Below are 13,920 nucleotides of genomic sequence, written 5' to 3' on the forward strand. Positions count from 1 at the left end.
CGAAGGGGCTTTGCAATGAAACGTGGACAAATTAACAGTATAAAGAACCTCTATGAATTTTGTTCCAAGGTATGAACTGTGAAATTAATTTCTCAATGAACTGGAGGCTTTACAAATACATTTCTTAATGTTCTATTCAGATTCACATTTTATAGTACGCATAACAACTTGTAGTCTTTCTCGCAACACGTTTTGGTTTTAATTTTTGTTTGTATGAATTTGTATGTCAATGAGTGAATGAATGTGTTGAAAGGTTGGGACAATATCCCGTGGTTGTGGTGAAACCAACAATAATTGGAATGGAGCGCATTGTGATCTGTAGAATCCAATAAAAGCGTGGATATTCAAGTTTGAGTATTATGACCTTCCCAGGCTCCCTTTCCACGTGTGGATACAGAGCATATTCATGTAACACACATTATTATTATTATTTCTTTGTTTGGAATTGATGTTAAAGTGAACAGTGTGTTATCACTGTGTATTGTGGTGAGCGAATCGAATTTGGGAATTCCTAGAATGGAATTAAACCGGCAAACCAAAACTAATTAAATTGTTGTCTACAAAACTTCATATTCCCCTGAGACGTTCATGTGATCATAGTTCAATACCTGTTTTGTGTGTACAATTCCTACTAACTAAACAGAGCATTTTTAGATCCCTATTTTTCGTGTTGTAGAAAAGGTTCTTGAATGATTTGTTTTACTATACAAGAGAGTGTAAATCTCAGTACACTTTCTGCAAGTGGTTAGAATATAGTTCGGGTTTCATGCAGGTGAAAGATACGCCTTTCTCGGGCACCACAATTCCTTCAAACTAAATTTGTAAAATTCCTTATGTCTTAAGGTTTCTTCCCAACAAAGATCAAACTTTGCTAATATGGAATAATCCCTTCCTTGTCTTGAATATTGGCCTTCATATTGTCAATTGTATTAGAGATCATAACATCAACTATAATAGTATTAGAATTTAACATATTCACAAAGATCTACATATTCCCTCGGAGATGAAGGATAAGAAGCGAGATGAATTCCTATGAATATTATAATAAACTACAAACTTGTCATCTTCAAAATGCTTTCTAGAAAAAATAAATCTTTGATGATTTGGAGGAATTCCTTGTCTTGAATTTTAGCATTGACATTATTGATAATAATTAAGCTATTAACCTAAAGAATAATTTTCTTCCCATCTAGAGTTTTGAGATCTGCATTCCACATCTCAAAGAGAAAACCAATTAGATTTACTTATGAGTTTTGAGATCTCCATTCTGCCCCTCAAATGGAAAACCAATTGGAATGTATTCCTTCTAGATGTTATAATCAATGAAGGTACCACCATCCTCTAGTTGTTTGCAAGTGAATGTTAACCATTTTTGGTTAGTAGGTAAGTCCTAATTATAATTATCTTGCACATTTTCCTTGACATTAAGAATGATGTTTGAGCTGTCCAGCTCAAGAATAATGCTTTTTTTTAGTCACAATCTTAAGAAAGATTTGCATTGAAGGTACCAGCATCCTCTAGTTGTTTGCAAGTGAAAGTTAACCCTTTTTGGTTAGTAGGTAAGTCCTAATTATAATTATCTTGCATATTTTCCTTGACATTATGAATGATGTTTGAGTTGTCCACCTCAAGAATAATGGTTTTTTTTAGTCACAATCTTAAGAAAGATTTTCATTCCACCTCTTAGAGAAAGCAACAGATGAAGCATATCCCTTTTGCATATTATAAATAGTGAGGATTTATCCATCCTAATGCTTTCTAGCAAACGTTAGCTTTTCTCATTCAAGAAGAATGTCTTCCTTGTGTTGAATCTTGGCTTTCACATTGTCAATTGTGTTAAAACTCTCTACCTACGGAGTTATAGTCTCTCTAGTCAATGTCTTCACTAAATCTTTCAATTTTCTAGTGAGTGTCCTCACAAATATGTCCATATTGAAAATTAATGATACAAAACAAACCTAACCCATACAAAAAAAGGGTATGATGAGGTCAATAACTTTTGCAATATTTTTTTTTAAAGCAATTAAGACAACTTTTCCTTCTCTATTCCTAAAACTACAATTAAAAATTGTTTCCATTAGCAAGCTTTGAGGTAAAGCCAGAAGAAATATTTGGGCTCATTCTACAAACTACCAAAAGATATTGAGATCAAATCTATAATATGGATGACTACAAAATGTACATGGAAACTGATTAAGGAATTTTCTACAAAGTCCTCCTAATCAAACATACTAATATTATATTATTATTATTATTATTATTTTTTAACAACTATTATTATTTTTTTTTCTAGTTAAGACTAACCTACGTACCCGCGAGGGATTTGAACCGGTGACCTATCGCAAGGAGTGCCTTAACAGCGCACCCATTCACCGTCAATCCAAAGCCCCGTGGGCTTAACAACTATTATTATTACTTTAAATAAAGTTATAATTTAATTAATTCTTATGGTTTTTCTAAGTTAATTTATATTGTTATAATACTAATTTAAAATTTTGACAATGTGAAATATATTATGAAGTAGATATTTTACCAACCATTTAACTTAGATCATTATGCTAGTTCCTATCAAAATCAAAAACTTTGCCCTTCATTGAAAAGATTTGTTACCCCACATAATATACATATAATTTCACTTGCCATTTTTTTATACTTGTTAAAAATTGTTTCACAAATTTATTCTATACTACCTTGCATAGATGATATTTGACAATTTAAAATGAAAAATAATATTCCTATCCAACATACTATTGTATAAAACAAAAAATTATAACCTCTTATTTCGATTGAAATGTCGAGCTCTCAAAACATAAACATCCAAGAAATAAATGAAATTTTAAAATAAAAATTTGAAATTAATACGCACATCAATAAAATCTAACCAACATAAAAAGAAGGAATGGAAACTGGAAAAGCCATGAGTTGAAGCCAACTTATTGTGGCAAAAATGTGCATTTGGCATTTCGTTAAAAATGGAAAAATTGAACCCAAGACAAAGCTGCACATATGTAAAATGATAAAAATGCATCGACTGAATTTTTTCCAAAAAAAAAGAAGGATGAGCTAGATTGAATAGACAACAAAGATCCGTTTCTATTGACGGATGGTTTCAGAGCAGGTAGAAGTGGAAATATGTATCCGGTGGATGGTTCAGGGGAGGGAGAAGCCAGAAATATGTATCGAGTGGACGGTTCAGAGGAGGTAGTGGCTTCCCAAAAAAGCAAGGAGGAGGTAGTGGCTTCCCATAAAAGCAAGAAGGATGAGCTGGAACTTGAAAATTTGAATAGACAACAGGTATTCGTTTCTATCCATAATTGGTGGATGGTACCAGCTCATCCAGAGGTGGTAGAAGCCGGAAATATGTATCCAGTGGACGGTTCAGAGGAGGTAGGCGCCAGAAATATATATATCCGGTGTAGGGTTCCAGAGGAGGTAAGTGCTGGAAATATACATATCCAGTGTAGGGTTCCAGAGGAGGTAGGCAGCCAAAAATAAATAGTCGTTGAAGGAGATGGAGAATGGTTATATATATCTCAAAGTCTGATAAGGTCTCAGCATTGAAGGAGATGGAGAATGGTTATATATATCTCAAAGTCTGATAAGGTCTCAGCATTGAAGGAGATGGAGAATGGTTATATATATCTCAAAGTCTGATAAGGTCTCAGCATTTTCCTCCTTTGTCTATGTTCAGATTGGCATCTCTGTGTGCTTGGTTGTCTGTCTGTGTGGTTTGGCTTGGCTGTCTATCTGTCGGTCAGTCTGTCGTTTGAGTCTGGGTCGGTTTATGTCCATGTCTGTCTGTGTGGATAGAGGAGGATGACGCTAGAGTGAAACAGATTGGAGGCAAGAAAAATGGCAGTTAATTTGTTTACAATTCTTGGGATCACGAAGATCAATGATCTTTCTAGGTATGCTGTGAATTGATTTCCATTTAATTTATCTGTTCTCTTGTCAGCATCCATTTTATTTAATTGCCCTGTATTCTTTTTTACACCAGAAATGAGTGGAGGAAGGAAACAGGTCGCTAGTGTTGATAAGAAATGAATGAAGGAAATAGATCATTGGCGTTGCTACTGTACGAACGCTACCTCGTTTAATCCTGGTTCTGGGTATACCCTGTTTTTTTGGGTTTAATGTTGTGTTATTTTTACGGCTTTTCTGATGTAATTTGCTTCCCGTGATTTTCTGGTATTCCCTGCTCTGGCTCTGTGTTGTGCCGCGCATGTGCTCTTTATGGTGTTATCCGAGCTTGCTCCATGGTGAATTCACCAAGCGAGTGTGGCTATGGTATCACTTCTAATTATTTCGTTATGATTGGGTTTCCCGAGCTTTCTTCACAGGATTTACATTCCACTCCATGAACTATTGGGTGATCATCTGTTTAGTAGAACGAGATTCGTGGATGAACCAAATGGCCACGTATAATCCGCATGTTGTTTATTGAGCTCTCAACTTACTTGTATTAAAGATCTCTCATCGCATTCTTTTATTAAATTTCTTTTTGTTCTGAAAACAATGCAACAGGTCAATTAAACTAAAACTCATCGATGGAATTGGGTTTTTTCATGTTTTTTTTCTTAATATTTATATATTGCGTGGAAAATTTATTTACAGAAATGGCTTTTCATTAGGGTTCTACTCAAAGTAATATTTATATGTTGTATTGCAGATTTATTCACAGCAATGGTTGTGTTCTCATTATGGTTTTGATCAATGGAAATATTGATGTAGTTATTTTCTTTTCTCAATATTGTGAGAAAATTATGTACATACACTTATTAATAAAGTGATTTTTTTAATGGAAGGAGTTAATGCTCTAGGAGGATGGGGCCCCATTCTTCTTAGAGTAGTGTAGAGTTTTTTGTGGGTTGATTATTTTTCCTTAAACTCATACATATCACAATACATTTACTTTATAGCATTTATATTTAAAACATGCAATTCTACACTTCAATTATATCAATTTTATATTTTAAAATTCTTAAAATAATTTGGGCACATAGAAATTATACAATTTTACACAAATGCATGAAAAAACACTAAATATCTCTCTACTAAACAAACCATTCATATTATTTTCATTTTTATACTATTTTTGTGTTTTACTATTTTTTTGAAAGTTGTTTTTCTCCATTGGTGTATTAATTTATATTTTATATTATTTTTGTTTTTGATTGATTTTTTGAAAGTTTTTTGTTTTTGGGTATTATTTTATATATTTATATAGTTAAATAAGATGATATATATAATTGATAAAATTCTGAATTGTGTAATATGTATTTATTCTTCTGAAATTGTATATCTATTTGTGGTTTTGAAAATGTTTTATTTTAATATTTTGAATCTAAATTCTATGTTGTGTGTTTGTTTTTTTGAATTTGTATTATGTATGTTTATGCCAGAGTGGTTGTATAAATATTTGTATGTGATTTGAAATTGGACACAAATTGAAATTGTAATGTGTTTGTTGTATTGAATTGTGCTTGCAATGAATTTTGTTGTGTAAATTTGAATGTATATATAATGTAGGTGTGTGTTTGCTTATTTGAATTTGTATTTTGTATGTTTATGCCAAAGTGGTTGTATGGATATTTGTATGTGATTTGGAATTAAACACGAAATATAAATTGTAATGTGAGTTTTGTGTATTGAATTGTGATTGCAAATGTGTGTTTTTTGTATTGAATTGTGATTGCAATGAATTTTGTTTTGTAGAATTGAATGTGTATATGTAATGTAGGTGTGTGTTTGCTTATTTGAATTTGTATTTTGTATGTTTATGCCAAAGTGGTTGTATGGATATTTGTATGTGATTTGGAATTAAACACGAAATAGAAATTGTAATGTGTTTGTTGTATTGAATTTTGTTTTGTAGAATTGAATGTATATATATAATGTAGGTGTGTGTTTGCTTATTTGAATTTGTATTTTGTATGTTTATGCCAAAGTGGTTGTATGGATACTTGTATGTGATTTGGAATTAAACACGAAATAGAAATTGTAATGTGTTTGTTGTATTGAAGTGTGATTGCAATGAATTTTGTTGTGTAAATTTGAATGTGTATATATAATGTAGGTGTGTGTTTGCTTATTTGAATTTGTATTTTGTATGTTTATGCCAAAGTGGTTGTATGGATATTTGTATGTGATTTGGAATTAAACACGAAATAGAAATTGTAATGTGTGCTTTTTGTATTGAATTGTGATTGCAATGAATTTTGTTTTGTAGAATTGAATGTGTATATATAATGTAGGTGCGTGTTTGCTTATTTGAATTTGTATTTTGTATGTTTATGCCAAAGTGGTTGTATGGATATTTGTATGTGATTTGGAATTAAACACGAAATAGAAATTGTAATGTGTTTGTTGTATTGAACTGTGATTGCAATGAATTTTGTTGTGTAAATTTGAATGTGTATATATAATGTAGGTGTGTGTTTGCTTATTTGAATTTGTATTTTGTATGTTTATGCCAAAGTGGTTGTATGGATATTTGTATGTGATTTCGAACTAAACATGAAATAGAAATTGTAATGTGTGCTTTTTGTACTGAATTGTGATTGCAATGAATTTTGTTTTTTAGGTATATATAATATAGGTGTGTGTTTTCTTATTTGAATTTGTATTTTGTATGTTCATGTCAAAGTGGTTGTATGGATATTTGTATGTGATTTGGAATTAAACACGAAATAGAAATTGTAATGTGTTTGTTGTATTGAATTGTGATTGCAATGAATTTTGTTGTGTAACTTTGAATGTGTATATATATAATGTAGGCGTGTGTTTGCTTATTTGAATTTGTATTGTGTATGTTTATGCCAAAGTGGTTGTATGGATATTTGTATGTGATTTGGAATTAAACACGAAACAAAAATTGTAATGTGTGTTTTTGTATTGAATTGTGATTACAAATGTGTGTTTTTTGTATTGAATTGTGATTGCAATAAATTTTGTTTTGTAGAATTGAATGGGTATATATAATGTAGGTGTATGTTTGCTTATTTGAATTTGTATTTTCTATGTTTATGCCAAAGTGGTTGTATGGATATTTGTATGTGATTTGGAATTAAACAAGAAATAGAAACTGTGATGTGTGCTTTTTGTATTGAACTTTAAATTGTATAATGTGTATTCTTACTTATTTGAATTTGTATCTGTGCGTTTGTTTATTCATTTTATGTGTATTCTTACTTATTTGAATTTGTATCTGTGTGTTTGTTTATTCATTTAAAAATTGAAAATTGTGTATTTGCTTATTTGAATTTATGTTTTGATTGTTTATTTATTTTATATTGCATATGTATGTAAGAGTGGTTTTGTCAATGTTATGTCTCTTGATGTATGTTTGTATGTGATTTGAAATTGTAATGTGCTTGGTGTATTGATTTGTAGTTGTGATGAGTTTTATTGTGTGTATTTAATGTAGATTTGCTTACTCCTTTGAATTTGAATATGTATGTTTGTTTATTTGAAATTGTTTATGTATGTATATAGAGTGTTTTGTCAATGGTTTGTTATGTATATTGTTTTGAACTTGTCATGTTGATATTGTTTGTATTTGATGTAGCATATGCATGTAAGAGTGGTTTTATCAATGTTATGTTTGTATGTGATTTGAAATTGTAATGTGCTTGGTGTATTGATTTGTAAGTGTGATTAATTTTATTCACTGTATTTAATGTAGGTTTGTTAAGTCCATTGTTTTTAAATTTGTATATGTATGTTTGTTTACTTGAAATTGTTTATGTATGTATATGAAGTGTTTTGTCAATGTTTGGTTATGTATTTTGATTTGAATTTGTAATGTTTATCTTCTTTGTGTTGATATTGCATGTGTATGTAAGAAGGGTTTTTATCAATGTTATGGTTTATGATGTATGTTTGTATGCAATTTGAAATTGTAATGTGCTTGGTGTATTGATTTCTCATTGTATTATTTTAAAAAATATTATATATTATTTTCAAACTTTTTAAATATTTTGAAACTTTTTTTTTTTCTTTTTTCTTTTCTTCTTTTTAAATGACTTTTCTTGCATTTTTTGCATTTATCATTTAAAAACTAACAAGTTAACTTTAACACTTGCAATAAAATACATACATTTTATTACATATAATTTTAACTCATTCTTGAGAAAAATAAAAAATATTATTAATAACTATTTTTATAAAAATTACAATAACAATATGATTAATTATAATTTTTTATCATAATTTGTTTTCTTCTTTTTTGATCCAGTAAGAGTGGAGCCTTCCATTAATCAAGAAAAAATTACATAATGTACACTTTTTTAACGGAGCCAAGAACAACAACACCAGCTCTGTGAACACTCAGCAGATAGCTGGGTTGACACAACCCCGTACCTGACTCAAACAAAACTACAAAAGGAATGATACTTAAACCACCAAAGAACTACTCATTCTCAAAGCTCTGCACTATAAAACCTGCCTTCCAACCTAACCCGAAAGGTAAATTTGAAAAGTTCTAAGGTACTTTTGGGTCCGCTAAACGTCGTGAGTCTCGAGCCACAAAGAACCTGACAGCTCTTAATGACAAGGGCCCACATAACCTATGACCCACGAAAAACCTACAGCCTACAATTCCTATGGCCCACAAAGCAACATTTAATTACTAGAAACAAGCCTTAACTTGTGGTTGACTTGGCCACCCGATGAACGAGCGATCCCGCCCTCGAAGATCCGACGGTATAAACTGATTTCGGATCAACCAACTAGCCCACTCCTTAATTGCCTTTCAGACTCGATGAGAAACTAAAACCATCTTTCCATAGAATTTCGGGTCCAAATTGTGGATTATCCCTCAATTAGTTTTATGGCCCGACTACTGTGCGATCCAGCCCTCGTAGATATGACGGTCTAGAGTTGATTTCGGGCTGGTAACATGCCCACTCTATATTTTTCCAATCGAACCTGATGGGTGGCCTAAACCACCGCTCTATAGTTTTTCGAGTCCATTTTATGGGATATCCTTCGTGCATCTATTCGCCCGAAATCTGTTGGATGCTGATGCTCTCTGCCATCATCGATCGACTGCCTATCAACCTGCCCACTGTTTACCCCTTGCTTCTTCCTGGTTATTGGTTCATTTTCTCCTTTCTTCATTGGTCAATTTGCTGCTTTACTCCCTGTCTGTGATCGCCTGTCTATGACAGTCCTCGCGTAGATTCCTTGAGGGTGTCGACTCCCACGCATAACTTCTTTTATCTCTTGTACAAAGCACTCCCTCATTCGCTAGACGATCCACTAATCTGTTGGCTGTTCTGGGCATGTGAACAAATCTAAGTGCTCTTAGGTTTCTCAGATGGGATTGTATACGTTGATAGACCTGAAATAACCGCTAATGCTTTGATACTTTTTCTGGTGTTGTGCCATTTCCTATCTTTTTTATCGAATTAATAGTTAGTTCAGAGTCTGCCTCTATTATGGTATTGTGTAAATTGGATTCAATCAAGATTTCTAGGCATTGCTCTAAGGCCTTGAGTTCTGCCATATTATTAATGGCATTCCCCAAACGACTATGAAAGATGAATTTTATGTTTCCCTGCTCATCTCTTATGAATCTTCCATAGCCAGCAACCCCATGGTTTCCCTTGGAGGCTCCATCTATATTAAATTTCAAAAATCCACGAGGGGATGGTTGCCAGAAGTCCTTCCCCACTGTTGGATGTCTTACGATCTTGCTTATGCCTTGGGGAATAGGCGACTGGAGACCCAAATGCAACAAAATAAGAGAATCCTGGTTTAGAGGAGGGTTCTCGGGGGGTTGCTTTAGAAGGGTGCTTACAGTTTCTTTGAGCTGTCTTAAAATATGAGCTATGATGCTCTGGGTTGAGCCAGTTCTATTCTTGAAAATCCTATTATTGCGTTCTTTCCATACATCCCATATCAAAAAACTTGGTACCAGAGTCCAGGCTTTGTTGACTATTTCATTTTCTGAGAAGTCTCTCCTCCAATTCGTTAAAGTGCCAGTGATGCTGTATTCATCCCTGTCAGTTTGCCTGAAGATTGAGGCTACCCAATTCCACAAGGTAGAGGTGAAAGGGAAGAGGTTGAGAAGGTGATTCATCGTTTCTTCTTGTAGACCACACAATTGGCATCTAGATGGACCTGCTAAACCTCTTTTTATGAGATTTTCCCAAGTCAGAACTTTTTTATGATGTACCAACCACATGAACAGTTTGATTTTCATCCAGTGCGGGTTCTGCCATAGGTCCTTCCATATCTTATCAGGGTTTGGAAAGTCAAGCCCAGTGGCAATTCTTTTGGCTTCTTTGAGGTTGAAGTTGCCTTCATTATTTCTTCCCCATCTTAGTTGGTCAGACGATGTTGAAGTCAAAATCTTTCTCTGTTCCAGGATCACTGCAAGAGCTCTTGCCTGGGCCTTCAAAGGGGTCTCTTCACTGTATACTAGGTCCTTCCATGTTCTCCATTTGCCATTGTCCCTTGTCTGATCCTAGAAGTCACTTACCCTGAGCAGCTATTTATTGTCAGTGTCATTCTTGAGGATGTCTAGTTCTTCTCTACATAGGTTAGGCTCCTGCTGCTAGTTATCCTCCCAAAACCAGGTTAGGTTTCCATCTCTAATCTCCCAGAAACTATGCTTCTAAATAATGTCTCTATTTTCCCAAGCATTTTTCCAAATGTGGGAGCCCTTGATGATCTCTGTCATTCGAATATGATCCCTTTCTTGCTAGTTATTTGCATACTTATGCTTCTAGAGCTTGGCCCAAGGAGTTCTCGTTTCCTTTAGCCATCTACACCAAAGTTTTACCCCCAAAACTTTTCTTAGGGTTTCCGGGTCATGAAGTCCCAAAAATCCATGGATCTTGGGTTTGCAGAGATTTTCCCAAGCTATCAGAGCCCATTTCCTTTTCTCTTCCCCTTTGCCCCAAAGAAAATCTCTTTGGATGTTCCTGATGTGTTGTAAAACTCCTTTTGGGGTAGGAAGAGCTGAAAACATGAAGATGGGGATGGTTTGCAGGACAGCCTTTGTAAGCACTAACCGTCCTGCTAAATTCAAAGATCTGCTTGTCCATTTTCTGATTTTGTCCTACAGTTTATTAGTCACTGGCTCCCAAACTTCCTTACTCAGAGGTTTGTCAGTGAGAGGTATTCCTAGATATTTGGAGGGTAGTTTATCTCTTTGAAAGCCGAGAATTCTAGAGAGATTTTTTTGAATTGCAATGTCAGTATTAAAAAATAATTTTTTTATTTTATTTTGTGAGACTTACCTCTGTACCAGTAGCCATAGCAAAATCGTTCAGGATTTGTTTGAAAGCTTTAGCTTCCTTGACCGTGGGTGTACCCTATAGCATGGTATCATCCACAAATTGTTGATGAGTCAAGTTGTCCCCATTCGGGGTTAGTTTGAGACCTTGGATTCTTCCTTCCACATTAGTTGATTTGATCGCTTTGCCTAATCCTTCCATCATGAGAATAAAGAGGAAGGGGGAGGGCAGATCTCCTTTTCTGAGGCCCCTCGAAGGCCTAAATGTTCTGGATGGAGAGACATTAAGTATGATTGAAAAACTAGTTGTGGTAACAAGGCCCATTACCCATCTTATCCAGTTGTGGTTGAAGCCATGTGCTCTTAGTACTTCCCTGATGTACGACCAGCTTAGATTATCATAAGATTTCGCTAGGTCAAGTTGTATGATCATACCCGCTTGCTTATTTCTCTTGAGAGAATGAACCACCTCATGAGCTTGAATGATGTTATTGAGAATTGGCCTTCCTTCCACATATCTAGTTTTCTCCTCAAACACAAGAGTTGGAAGAAGGGGCTTGAGTCTATTTGCAATAACTTTAGAAATAATTTTGTACACCACATTGCATAAAGCTATGGGTCTAAATCTATCTGGTGTCATAGCTTTTTCCTGCTTTGGAATTAAGGCTATGAAAGATGCATTGAGCGCCCTCAAAATTGTTTTAGATTTTCTCGAGTCCTCCACAACATCAAAGATATCTTGTTTGACTATTTCCCAACATGTTTTGAAGAAGTCTACATTGAACCCATTCGGGCCTGGAGCTTTCCCATTTTGCATCTCTTTGATGACTTCATTGACCTTCTCTTCAGTCACTGGCCTATTGAGATTGTAATTTTCTTCCTTGGTTACTAGTTTTGGAATGTACTGTGTGAAGCTGTTGATAAATTGTGACATGTCTAAGAGAGGCTCCTCTGTTATGCTTTGAAAATGTTGTACCAGAGCAGATTCCATTTCTTTGTGGGTACTTAGCTCTTTCCCTTGAGTATCTATGAGTTTTACAATCCTGTTATGTGCCCTATGATCCATGGTTAACTTGTGAAAAAACTTTGTATTTCTTTCCCCTTCTTTAATCCATTGCACTCTCAATTTCTGTCTCCAGAAGATCTCCTCTTGCTGGCATCTGTTTTCCCATTCCTATTCAAGAGAGTCATCTTGCATTTTCCTTTCCTCGATAAGGCAATCTATGATGAGGATTTGGTTAATTCCCTGTAGTTTATGTTCAAATTCTCTTTTGCCTTTAAAAATATTGCCAAACTCATTTTTGTTCCATTCTTTAGGCCTGAGTTTGATGTGTTTCAGTCTCTCTTGCAGTGGGAACATATTCGTGCCTTGAATGGACATGTCTTCCACCCACCATTTTCCAATATTAGTGATGAAGTCAGGGTGAGTGAGCCAGACATTTTCAAACCTAAAAGGTCTGTTCCTCGGAGTGCCTATAAAAGAAGCTTCAAGCTGAATAGGCCAGTGATTCGAGCCTCCGAAAGGAAGGATTAAAGCAGTCAAGTCAAGGCTAGTGAGAAAGAGGTCCTCCGAGATTATGAATTTGTCTATTTTAGAGGCAACTTGATAAGCCCCTCGCCTCTTATTGTTCCAGGTGAAGGTACCATTTATTGTATCTGTATCCACCAGCCTCATGTCGTTTAGGAAGTTCTGGAAGGCAATGGAGTCTCTGCCTAGTATTCTGGTCCTGCTTTTTTTCTGTAAGATATCTGATCATATTAAAGTCCCCTCCTAGAATCCATGGCATAACAGGATTTCTCTCTCTCAACTCCTCCAATTAGGTGAGAAGCCTGAGTTTGTCTTCAAGTTTTTGAGGACCATAGACATTTGTGATCATATATATTTCCTTATTACCCAAAGGTTGGATCACCATTCAAAGGTAGTTCCTAGATGCTTCAACATCCAGGATTCCAAGTTTCTGGGGATTCCAGAGTGTGAGAATCCCTCCTTCCGTGTTGTTTTCCTTAACTTCAAGACACTCATACTTAATGAGCCATTTGTTATGTATCTCTCTGATTTTATCTATTGAACATTTTGTTTCTTGGATAAACATCATATCTAGTTTTTCTTCTTTTATTCTATTGCTAAGGTTTCTTTGTTTCCTTTTACTTCCTAGACCCCTAATGTTCCAAGTCGTGAGCTTCATTATGAAAGATTTGTAAATGAGTAACTAGTAAGATCTTTTATCTTACCTGAGTTAATCATGAGATTCCCACACTCTGTCAACAGCTCATTCTGTCTTTTCCTTCCTCTTTTCCTACCTGGGTTCTTGGTAGAGTGTCCTGATGTTGCCTCCATTGTTTTAACCCCTCTATTTTCCTGTCTGTCATGGTTTCTTTGACTCTAGAGCCCTTTGCTTGAGATATCCAGAGGAAGAGCTGTTGTACTCTGTCAAACTCCTCTTGTGGTAAAGAGTCAACCCCTTTAGTGGTTCCATGCTCCAGGAACTTTTCTAGATCAAGATTCTCCCTCTCAAGAATCTCCTGTAGTTCGTGGTCCTCTATTCCAACTTCACTTGGGGTCATCTCATGGTCCCTGCCAAGTTCCATAATGCTTGGCAGATATTCCTCTAGTTTGATGTTCTCATGTACATCCTCCATGCTAACATCCTTTTCCTTCTCTATAGGATTATCCT

General features: G+C 34.6%; 1 long non-coding RNA gene across 1 annotated transcript; it reads left to right on the forward strand.

Moving 5' to 3' along the window:
• Positions 1-3,270: 3,270 nt before the first annotated feature.
• On the forward strand, positions 3,271-4,103 carry LOC149182449 (uncharacterized). Its single transcript, XR_016257614.1, has 3 exons — positions 3,271-3,548; positions 3,659-3,908; positions 3,998-4,103. It is a non-coding gene; the product is annotated as an uncharacterized LOC149182449 (long non-coding RNA).
• Positions 4,104-13,920: the final 9,817 nt, after the last annotated feature.

Source organism: Pinus tabuliformis, chromosome 3_2 (assembly GCF_031772625.1).
Source record: "Pinus tabuliformis cultivar Carrire ecotype Pingquan chromosome 3_2, CPIR1, whole genome shotgun sequence".
Lineage (NCBI taxonomy): Eukaryota > Viridiplantae > Streptophyta > Pinopsida > Pinales > Pinaceae > Pinus > Pinus tabuliformis.